Here is a 9862-nt window from a genome sequence, read left to right as displayed (position 1 = left end):
GCGTCTAGATCTCCCTAGCTCGGTCGCTCGATCGATTAGTGTGCCTCCGGTGTGAAGTGGCGAGCTCTCCTGTGGTAGTAGCTCCTCCAGGTGTCCAGTGTCTGCTCTAAAGAAGTCTGTGATCCGTCTCTGAGACTGACTGGCCTCTCCTCTCATCAAGCTCTCTCTGTGTCTGAACAGCTCGAGTAAAAACAGACCCAAGCATCTCTGATCCTCGTACCGCATGACTCTGGAGAGTGGTCCGAAGCCCTCTCTGAACAAGTAGTGGAAGCGACCGCGTATCTCGTAGTAGACGGGGCAGTGGCATGTGTAGTGCAACTCTGTCTCAGGCTCCAGGTCACATAGGAGGCATGTCCTAGCCTTTGCTGGTACTCTGTTGTATCTCCCAGTCTCGATCCGCAGGCTGGTGTAAAGATGTGCGTATCTAGCTAATAGCACACCGTATCCCATGAGACAAGTGGGTGTCCATGTATCTAGGTCTCGTCACAAAACCGTCCTCCGTAAGCTGGAGAAGATGCTCTCTGTAGAAAGCCATCTTCGTGCCTAGCTCCTGTGCTGGCTGTATCCATGTCCTCCTGATGTCTAGCCGAGTCAGGTCCTGGCGGATAAGCCTGGTGATCTCGGACTGTGTGAGATTTAGAGAGGGTGCATCCAGTGAGTACTGGAAGGGGGGCGGTGTGTCTATGTTGAACCCATGCGCCTGAAACCATGATGTCATCTCCCCATACCAGCATGCTGTATCTCCCTGCATGGCTAACTGTCGAGAGGACTCAAGTGCAAGGCGGGCATATGTGTTTCTGGGAAGTTCCCAAATGCGGTGTATGAAGGAGACAGATCTGTTGAGTGCCTCAACCACTAGCGGGGGGGCAGCTAGCTCTGCTCGTATAATGGCACGTGGTACTGAAGCCTTGGCTCTAATGAGCCGTGAGATCATAGAGACTAGTGGCTTCTCCATGTCCCCCCATCCATCAGTGCGACTTGTCCTCCCATGATGGTCCAATGAAGGTCCCCAAATCTCAACTGACTCCATAGAGCAATGCAGAAGCCACCAGGGTGTCAAAGAGCCAGAGCTTTGTCCGAGGCTCCTGAAACTGAACATGTGAACACATCCTCTCCAATCTACCCAATGCTGCATGGGCTCTAGTCAATCTAGCCTCTGCTGCTCTTCTCATGAAAATGTTGGTCAACTAAAAACCACTCCAAGGTAGGTGTAAGCATGAGAGAGAGAGAGAGAGAGAGAGAGAGAGAGAGAGAGAGAGAGAGAGAGAGAGAGAGAGAGAGAAGCATGTTCAATGAGCAACATACATAACATAAAAAATACATAAAATAAAACAAAAAATAATTAAAAACATGCTAAATATCGTATTCTTTGGAAGGTAATCTTTTGTTTTTATGGAGTTGGTGGTTCAATGTGTGGACCCGTTGGGAAAAACTTCTGATAGCCATCAGGTACTAAGAGATAGTGGCTTTACTATACACCTAAAAGCACCTTATCCTTCCCTCCATAAGGAAAGCTTTCAAAACTCCTCCCTCCATTAGAAGGCTGTCTTTCTTGTTACTCTTAGAACTATGTCTTCTATGGGTTCTTCTTCTTCCCACCCAAAAAGCTCTAGGGACTGCTCTACTCTCTCTTCGACTAATCTCACCATGAGTATGGCAAGAAGGCCATGCGGTAGCATAAGCTCGATCCATTTCAAGCTCCCTCACTATAGATAATCAATGGCAAGAGTAGAGGATAAGCAAAGGTTCTTAGGTTCTCATGCAACCAAGAAGGAGAAAAAGATCTTCTATAGCAAATATTTTTCGTTCCTCATGGAAAGCAAGAGTGCTGGATTTTAGAGTGGAAGCTGGTAAGAAGAGTGTGAAGGAGGTTTTAGTTCAATACTCACTCTGATGTGATTGCTCATGGTGGTAATGTCTCAATGGTATATCGTCTACAATGCAATTGTTAGTGGATTCTTCTGCAATGGCTTTTCTAAATGAACTTTGCTTTTGTTCTTTTATTTAGCTCTTATTTATCCTTCTTCGTACGAAGAATGGGATCTCATGGAGTGCATTATAAGCCTCATCTCTATTACCCATGCCCACATTGGTCTCTTACACTATACTGGGAGAACTAGTAAGAGCTTTGCAGATGAAGGCATATTCTTCTATGACCATTTCTACCAACACAACAAAAGGAATAAAAAGGGGACATTGGTAAAGGTTCCAATATCAACTAACTAGAACCCCATGGACTGGCCAATTTTCGACACAACATTGAGTGAGGCACTACTATGTAAGCTCTATAGAGATGTACAAAGGTCTCTCCAAAACTTTGTACTTACTAAATGGATCAAGCTTGCAAATTTCTATCCTATTAGTATATTTTTTGAGCTTTTTCACATCAGTCATATTCATGTCGCTTAGACTATGTTAGTTTGTAAATCCCTTAATTCTTCTTTTTGTGATAATCTTCTTAATAGAGGCTAATATGCAAAAGATGAGGATGGCATATGTTGCGAGATTGCTCTTGACACTCTGGTTGTTGAGTATATGATTGCCACATAGTCACGTATCATGTCATTTTGATACAAGCATTCTCACTTTGTGGGAGGTGGTATGTGCCTATTAATCAAGGATCGACATGTTTGGAGAACAATGCTATCATAGACATAGAAGTGATGGATAAAGACCTCAACCTTGTGACCGTGATAACAATAAGGGAGCACTGCAACCTGCTTTAACTCCAACATGACATAGTGGGGGAGGAGATCATGGACAACGATCCCGCAAAATTTTATGTCTTGCTTGGCAAACACAAAGTAATGCAACAAAGGGAGAAGCAACATGGTCATCCACAAATATAAAAAAATATGCTTTCATATCGAAAAGTAGTTTTTGTTACTTATAGCATGGGGCAATAAACAAACCATCTCTTTGAGATACTCTGAGGATTGTTTTTCATTTGCAGACGCATATACAATTCTAGATCCAAAATTTATATCTCTAATTGGATTTGTTGAAGAAGTTGGCTCTTTGTTAAACTGTAAACAGTGGATGCAAGTTAGCTATGGGTCTTCAATGCAAAAGCATAAGCTAAGTTAATTAGAGTAAGAGAATGGGACTTAATTTAGACATAGATAGACATTAGAATTAGTTATCTGTGCATGTGGATCCTTCAATATATTGATATCCATAGAATTAGTTTCCTTGACCCATTTGCTAACGATATCTTTGCCAACAATCCTTCTTCATTGAGGACATGATTCCATTAATCCTCTCATATATCCCATCACTGACTGTGTCATGGCTTTCTTCTCAGCTTCCGTAGTACTTGCCAGCTATTCCTTCTCCCTTCCTTTTTTGGCATCCTTAGCATGACGGGCTTCTTGCTCAGCTTTGGCCTTGGTGTTAATATTATGGTTCACTTCTACAATTTTTACTTTCGTTTGTGCCCATGTTGGAGGTATGAGCAACATCTCTCTCGTTTTCTTGTCAATGAATCCATTGGGCATCATGAGTTTGTCATATCTCCACCTTATTCTCTTGAGGGCTCTGAGTCCTTGTGTATCACAGTCAATCAATGTACATGCGCTGCAACAATGCAAATGTCATTGAAATATTCTAGCATGAAGTCCTCAACTACCCCTTGAAGGACCAAAAGAGCAATATTCTTCCACCTCATTGTGTTTGTGCATGCCTCTTCACAAATGGACTTCACCAGCCTCTGAAATGGGAGCTTGGGTACACATGGCTCAATGCATTTCTTAGCTTTCCTTATCTCCCTGAACAACCCCAAGCTTCTTTGAAATGTTCACGGTTTTGAATCTTCATAGGCTTTCCATGTTGCTTTTTTCTTTTTTGTTGGCTAACCTGCCTATGGGCTTCGCAGCTAAACATAACTCTTTACGTGCCTTCCGTGCAATAGCCTCGTTCTTGCCATTATCCTATAGCAATTTCAAATATTAAACCAAGTTCTCTCTCTCTCTCTCTCTCTCTCTCTCTCTCTCTCTCTCTCTCTCTCTCTCTCTCTCTCTCTCTCTCTCTCTCTCTCTCTCTCTCTCTCTCTCTCTCTATCTATCTATCTATCTATCTAGAGATAACATAATTATGGTACATGAGGAATCCTTTAGAATGAATAAAATGTCACCCGCGCTCCATTTGGAGAAGAAAAGTTGTGTATAAACGTTTTAATTACCACAAGTATAATTAAAATTATATATAGAATATATATGGCATGTATCAAAAACCATATATGTGAGTGTATGCATGTGTTTTGATTATAATTGTGTGTATAAGACAAATAAAAGAACTTATACGCATATGTGTGTAAATTTGTCCTTACTACCTTTCCTCCCAATGTGCATGGGGCAAGCTTTGAGCCTTTTGAAACAAATTATGTGTGATGTGATACAAAAATACGATATATTTGCATTTGATAGAGAAGATCACATGCTTGCTTGCAAAGTTTCTAGAACAATTCAAATGCTATGTCTCTATAGGTAGAGGTGAAATATTGGTGGTGATTGTAATTAGCTATCTCCTCTAAATCAATGCTTCCTCAAATCATGTCTAAATCAAGGTATATCGCTTCCTTGTGATGGATATGGCCTTCAATAGTTGCTACCTCAAGGCAAGAAAGTGTGTGTGTATGTGTGTGTGTGTGTGTGTGTGTGTGTGTGTGTGTGTGTGTGTGTGTGTGTGTGTGTTAGCAATTGCAAAAAACTCTCAGGTCCTTGAGAGGTAAGCCAATCATTGATGATGAGAATGTCTTGGAGTTTTTCCAGAAGTATTCTCCCCATTGCTACCAAATGTGTTTTGCCAACTTTGGTGGAAATGTAACCAAAATAAATTAGACATGTACAATGTATTAAATGAGCGCTAGTTTTAGTAAGTATACACGTGTAATGTTTCAATTTGGCGGTGGGCCGTGCATGCCGCCAACCGGCAAAAAAATCATTGTAGTTCATGATGAGAGAGAGAGAGAGAGAGAGAGAGAGAGATCCTTCTCTCATGCAAACAAAAGATACATCTTCCACTAGAGAGGTTTTTAATGGAAAAGAAATCAGAGAAGCAGATTTCCCAAACTCGCCCAGAAGAAGCACTATTCAATTAGAGTCCATGTATAGCCAAGAAAAGGTATCATTGCTTTAAATGTTTTATTTTGTAGTATATATGATCTCTTCTCCAATGGTCTATATGTGTGTCTATAGAGAATGTCTCCCTACATGTTGTAGGAGGAAAATGAGTGTTTACTTTTATTTAATTAACATACATAGACATATGCGTGTTCGTGTGTGAAATATGTGTGTGTGTGAGGGCAGGCGTGCATGTGTAGGAGTGTTTGTTTGGATTGATAGGTCGATAGTTTTGTGACAAATTTAGAGATAAACTGACAAAATTTGAAGGTATTTACACTAAATTTCTCTAAAGTTTGTTGGTTTTTCAGCTAAAACTAAAAAACTTGAGATAAATCTTAAAATTAAGCAATAAATTTAGGTTTTTTTACAAGCCAGTACTGATTGAGAGGGAGAGAGAGAGAGAGAGAGAGAGAGAGAGAGAGAGAGAGAGAGAGAGAGAGAGAGAGAGATGATTGATATGCTTTTATCGTATGTCTGGGAGGACTAAGAGACAATAGAAGGAGGAGGCAAAAAATAGACCTAGTGTGTTGGGGTACCCCCCACACTCTGGGTCCAACACTGAGAAAAGGATCCTCCTCGATTGTTAAAAAGGTTCAATCAAGAGAAATGACTTCATTGAGTCTATGGATATTATTGGGGAAGAGGACCTTGAGTCTGATTCTTTGGAACTTACCAAAGAGCTCACATGTGGATGCTTCATGGGTAGAGACAGAAGCTAGTACAATTGAGGAGGACCTTGAACCCCCAAGGTTTATCTGCTAACCTCAAAAAAGAGGGTGATGAATTTCTCTAGCATTGGCAGGGGGCCAAATATTGAAAGTATGGTAAAAGAGCAGGAGAAAAAAGAGGCAAATATTGCCACAGTCATCGTCAAAAGACTCTTTGATTGTGCAGTTTCTTCAAAATCTGCTAATAAATTTCACAAGGTTTTCTATATTTTTAATGCACCTTTCGATCTTAATGATCTTCAAGTTGTAAATAGTAGTATTTGCATCCTTAGTGGAAGCATCTACATAAAGATTATCATATTAAACCAAGGCTCATGCACTTTAGGTCGATAAAAAACTCAAACAAAAAATCAAGCTCTAACCATCCATGTCAAGATCCATGGAAGCAAGAGAATAGCAAACTCCAAACCCTCTGCCAAAGCAAATCCTAACTCTATAAGTGAAGCCATTGTTGAAGGCAGAGTTACCAAAGATGAAAGCAAGGGATGAATTCCACAAGTCGGGATATAACACACACTACAAAGCTTTACTTCCAACAAAGCTAACGATCTTGGCTTTGGAGACACCACAAGGTGAAAAATCTATTTGTTATCTTTGAAAATCTAACATCATGCAAAGATTTCTTTCTTGAGCCACCATAGAGTTAGGAGAGAACAATCAAGTAGACCCATTAGAGAGAGCATGCATAAAAATGGCTTAAATAACAACACATATATTCTACTAAATTAGGTAGACCCTTGTAGCTTATTGAATAGATCTTTTATCCTAGGAATATGAAATCTACTCTGTACGGTTATTTGATTAAGAGCCTGATAGTCCATACACATTCTATAAGTATCGTCCTTCTATTTGTACTAGTAGAACTGGTGAACAAAACGGAGATGAACTAGGCCTGACCATCCCTTTTTCCATAAGCTTGTTCACTTGCCTCATAATCTCCTCTTGTTGAGCCTGTAAGACTCGATAAGGAGGCTTATTAGGAGATGATCTAAATGATAATCTTGTCCTCTTTTGGGAGGTAGCTCCCTAGGAATGTCATCTGTAAACACATCTTGAAACTCATTTAGAAAACTAGAGAATTCTAACTCCTCTTTACTTTCATTTCTGACTTCATTAGGAACACACACATCTTCCTTAGAGTCTTTGACAAAAACCATGTAACAAGAAAGAGAACTTTTCATTACTTTGTCTAAATCTTGAGTTTGTACAAGTGGTATGGTGCTACCCGCACTATTTACATCAAGTACAACATCCTTGCCTCTAGAAGAAAACAAGATTTTTCTTTCAAAAAACTTCATAGCGGCACTCATGCGATCAAACCATGGTGGCCCTAAGTTAACATCCTCATGATTGAGTGGGGAGATGAAGAAATCTTCTATGTAGATAGAGCTTTGCACATGGAGACTTAGCTTCCCAATCAACTAAGTGACTGAGGCCTCTTACCCTTTAAAATCTCCATCTATTTTTACCACATCCTCCATCTTGAAGTCATGAATTCCTAGTTTAGTAGCTAGCTCAACACATATAAAGTTGTGTGTGGAGACAGGATCAAAAAGTGTGAAAGCATCATGCTCTCTTACTTTTTCCCAAGCATAAAAGAGCGGTGCTCCTTTGCAATGGCCTTCCTCTTTTAGAGCTTCCACCGTGGTTGCTCTATGAGGGGCATTATGTTCACTCCTCTTTACGATAATACTCTACCTTTTTAGGTGAAAGTTTATTTTTATCTTTGTAGCCTTTTTCCTTAGCCTTTGCTTTATTGTTGTTTTTATTAGCCTTGGGAGAGTTTTGCGTAGCATCGTTCTTCTCCTTTGGCACAGTTTGATTCCAAGAAATCTTTATCTCCAAAAGCCGCATCAAATTGTTGGATAAAAGCCAACACTTTATCAGTTGCTCCAAAGGTTCCATCATAGGTAAGGAAAGTGATGTTCTTTCTCCCCTCTTTTAGATTTTTCAACTTATGTGACCACTTCCATGATGCATAGCTCCTCCGTTTGCCTCTTCTCTTTGCTCTGGGTGGCGAATCACTGCTCTCCTTGTTAGGATATGGTGACGATGAAGAGAACGAGGAACAAGAAGGCGACGATGGTGACCGCTTTCTCTGCTTCCTTCTTTTTGGGTTGCTTTTTCCCTTCTTAGGATTTGTATGAAAGGGAGTGCTTGATGACTTACTCTTCTTTTTGAGAGCGTTGGGTGATCGCTATACCTGCTGCCTTCTTGGGGCCACATCACTTTCACAGGTAATAGGGGTGTCACTTTTCTACATCTCCCTTGAAAGTTCTGGACACACTTCTTCTTTTTGAATAGTTTTCCTTCGAGGTCCTTCTGGAATCTCCTGTCCATTTCCTAAAGAGATTCCTCTTTTGGAGGTCTCACTAGGAGGCCTCGCAGGAACTGTCTCTTCTTGGGTACTTGGGAAAACTTGAAGAGCTTGTATTTGACTTTGAATCTCCGATTGAAAAGTAGGATTTCCCATAGCTTCATGTAGCTTGCCAACAAGGTATTTGACAACCCTGCAATCATCATCAAATGTCACACCATGTGCTAAATCCAAGTTGTCAATATTAATTATATTCTCTTGATTATGTTGTCCCATGCTTAGAGTTCCTTGTATGTGTATGCTAGCTCTTTCCTTGGCACTTCCAAAACCTTGGCTACTACTCCTCTTAACCCTTGAATATAAGTACTCAAGTAACTACACCCGTGGTTTAGAATATTGTTAATTGCAAAGAGTAGTAAAGTGGGTTTAATAATACTAAGCTGGCACCGATTCCTATCGCTCAATAATTATTAAGCCATAGGCAAGTTTGAAAAGATTCCATTATTAAGACCATAGTTCCCGATGGAGTCTCCCGTACCATGCAAGCAGGCATGCCAATCGATATAATAAATCATAGTCTCACTTACCTTATTGCAATGAAAAACTCTAACCTTTTATAGACCTCTCTTCTTAGGCAAGAAAAGAGAAACTTTAGCTCTGATACCAATGTCAGAGAATCTAGTATTTTTTTATAGATTCCCTCCAAAAGGACTTTGTAATATAATTGTCTCGATGAGAGCTTTAGTTACAATACAAACTTGTGCTCTTGCGGAGCTTTTCTTAAACCAAGAAGATGATCAACACCATGATTCCATGTTGTAACCCTCCTTCCCAAGCCCTAAACACCCCAATGGGGAGAAAGAACTGCAGGGTAAGAGGTAGATGAAGGTGAAAACAAGTAGTAACTTGTATATGCTTACTCCATGAGCAAGCTCTCAACATAGCTTAGGATAATAAAGTAGGAGATGAGAGAGCTCCCATGGGAGAAGGAGAGAGAGAGAGAGAGTATTTTCTTGTTAGCTCATGTACAAGACCTTTGGACTATCCTTTGGAGGCTCTATGAAGTTGACCAAGGCTATAGCCTACCTACTACTTTAGGATCTTTAGGGTGGTCTCAGATAAAAGTAAAACTCACTCTTGTGCATTAGAGCTTCACCTCCTATGCAAAACCTTAGCACAATGCTTTGAGATACCACGAGGCTGGTCCCAAAACTCACTAAATCTAGACAAAATATAGTGAATTTTAACTCTACTTTAAGGCTTCTCAAACTTCATACTCGGAGTCAAAAGAGTGATTTTAATTACTCAAAATCAACACAATTAGTTTCTATTTTTAGACTCTTATAATTGCTCTAGGTAATCTCCTTGTCTAATACTTTTGATCACGGCTGCGTGGAATAGATTCATCCTTCCTTGACTTGTACCTATAATTAAGATAACTAAACAACAATGATCCTTGCTCTTTTATGGACTTCTCTCCTTTGGTTCCAAGCCTTTGACCGAGCTGGTCCATAAGCAATTTAATCAACTTCACTTGTTCTCTTTTATTTTTTCCAGTCTTAAATGACCAAATTAAGATGGAAAATAGTTTTAGAAGGTTAAGAAATTAATTTTTATGACACCAACATGAAGCACTAAAATAATTTCATCATGCTCCTAAAAAAGGACCAACTTCAAAACAACCAGAGAACAAA

The sequence above is a fragment of the Adiantum capillus-veneris genome, chromosome 2, assembly GCF_014529385.1.
Source record: "Adiantum capillus-veneris isolate H3 chromosome 2, ASM1452938v2, whole genome shotgun sequence".
Taxonomy (NCBI): domain Eukaryota; kingdom Viridiplantae; phylum Streptophyta; class Polypodiopsida; order Polypodiales; family Pteridaceae; genus Adiantum; species Adiantum capillus-veneris.
The sequence above is the reverse complement of the archived record's forward strand: the minus strand, read 5'-3'. Positions refer to the sequence as shown.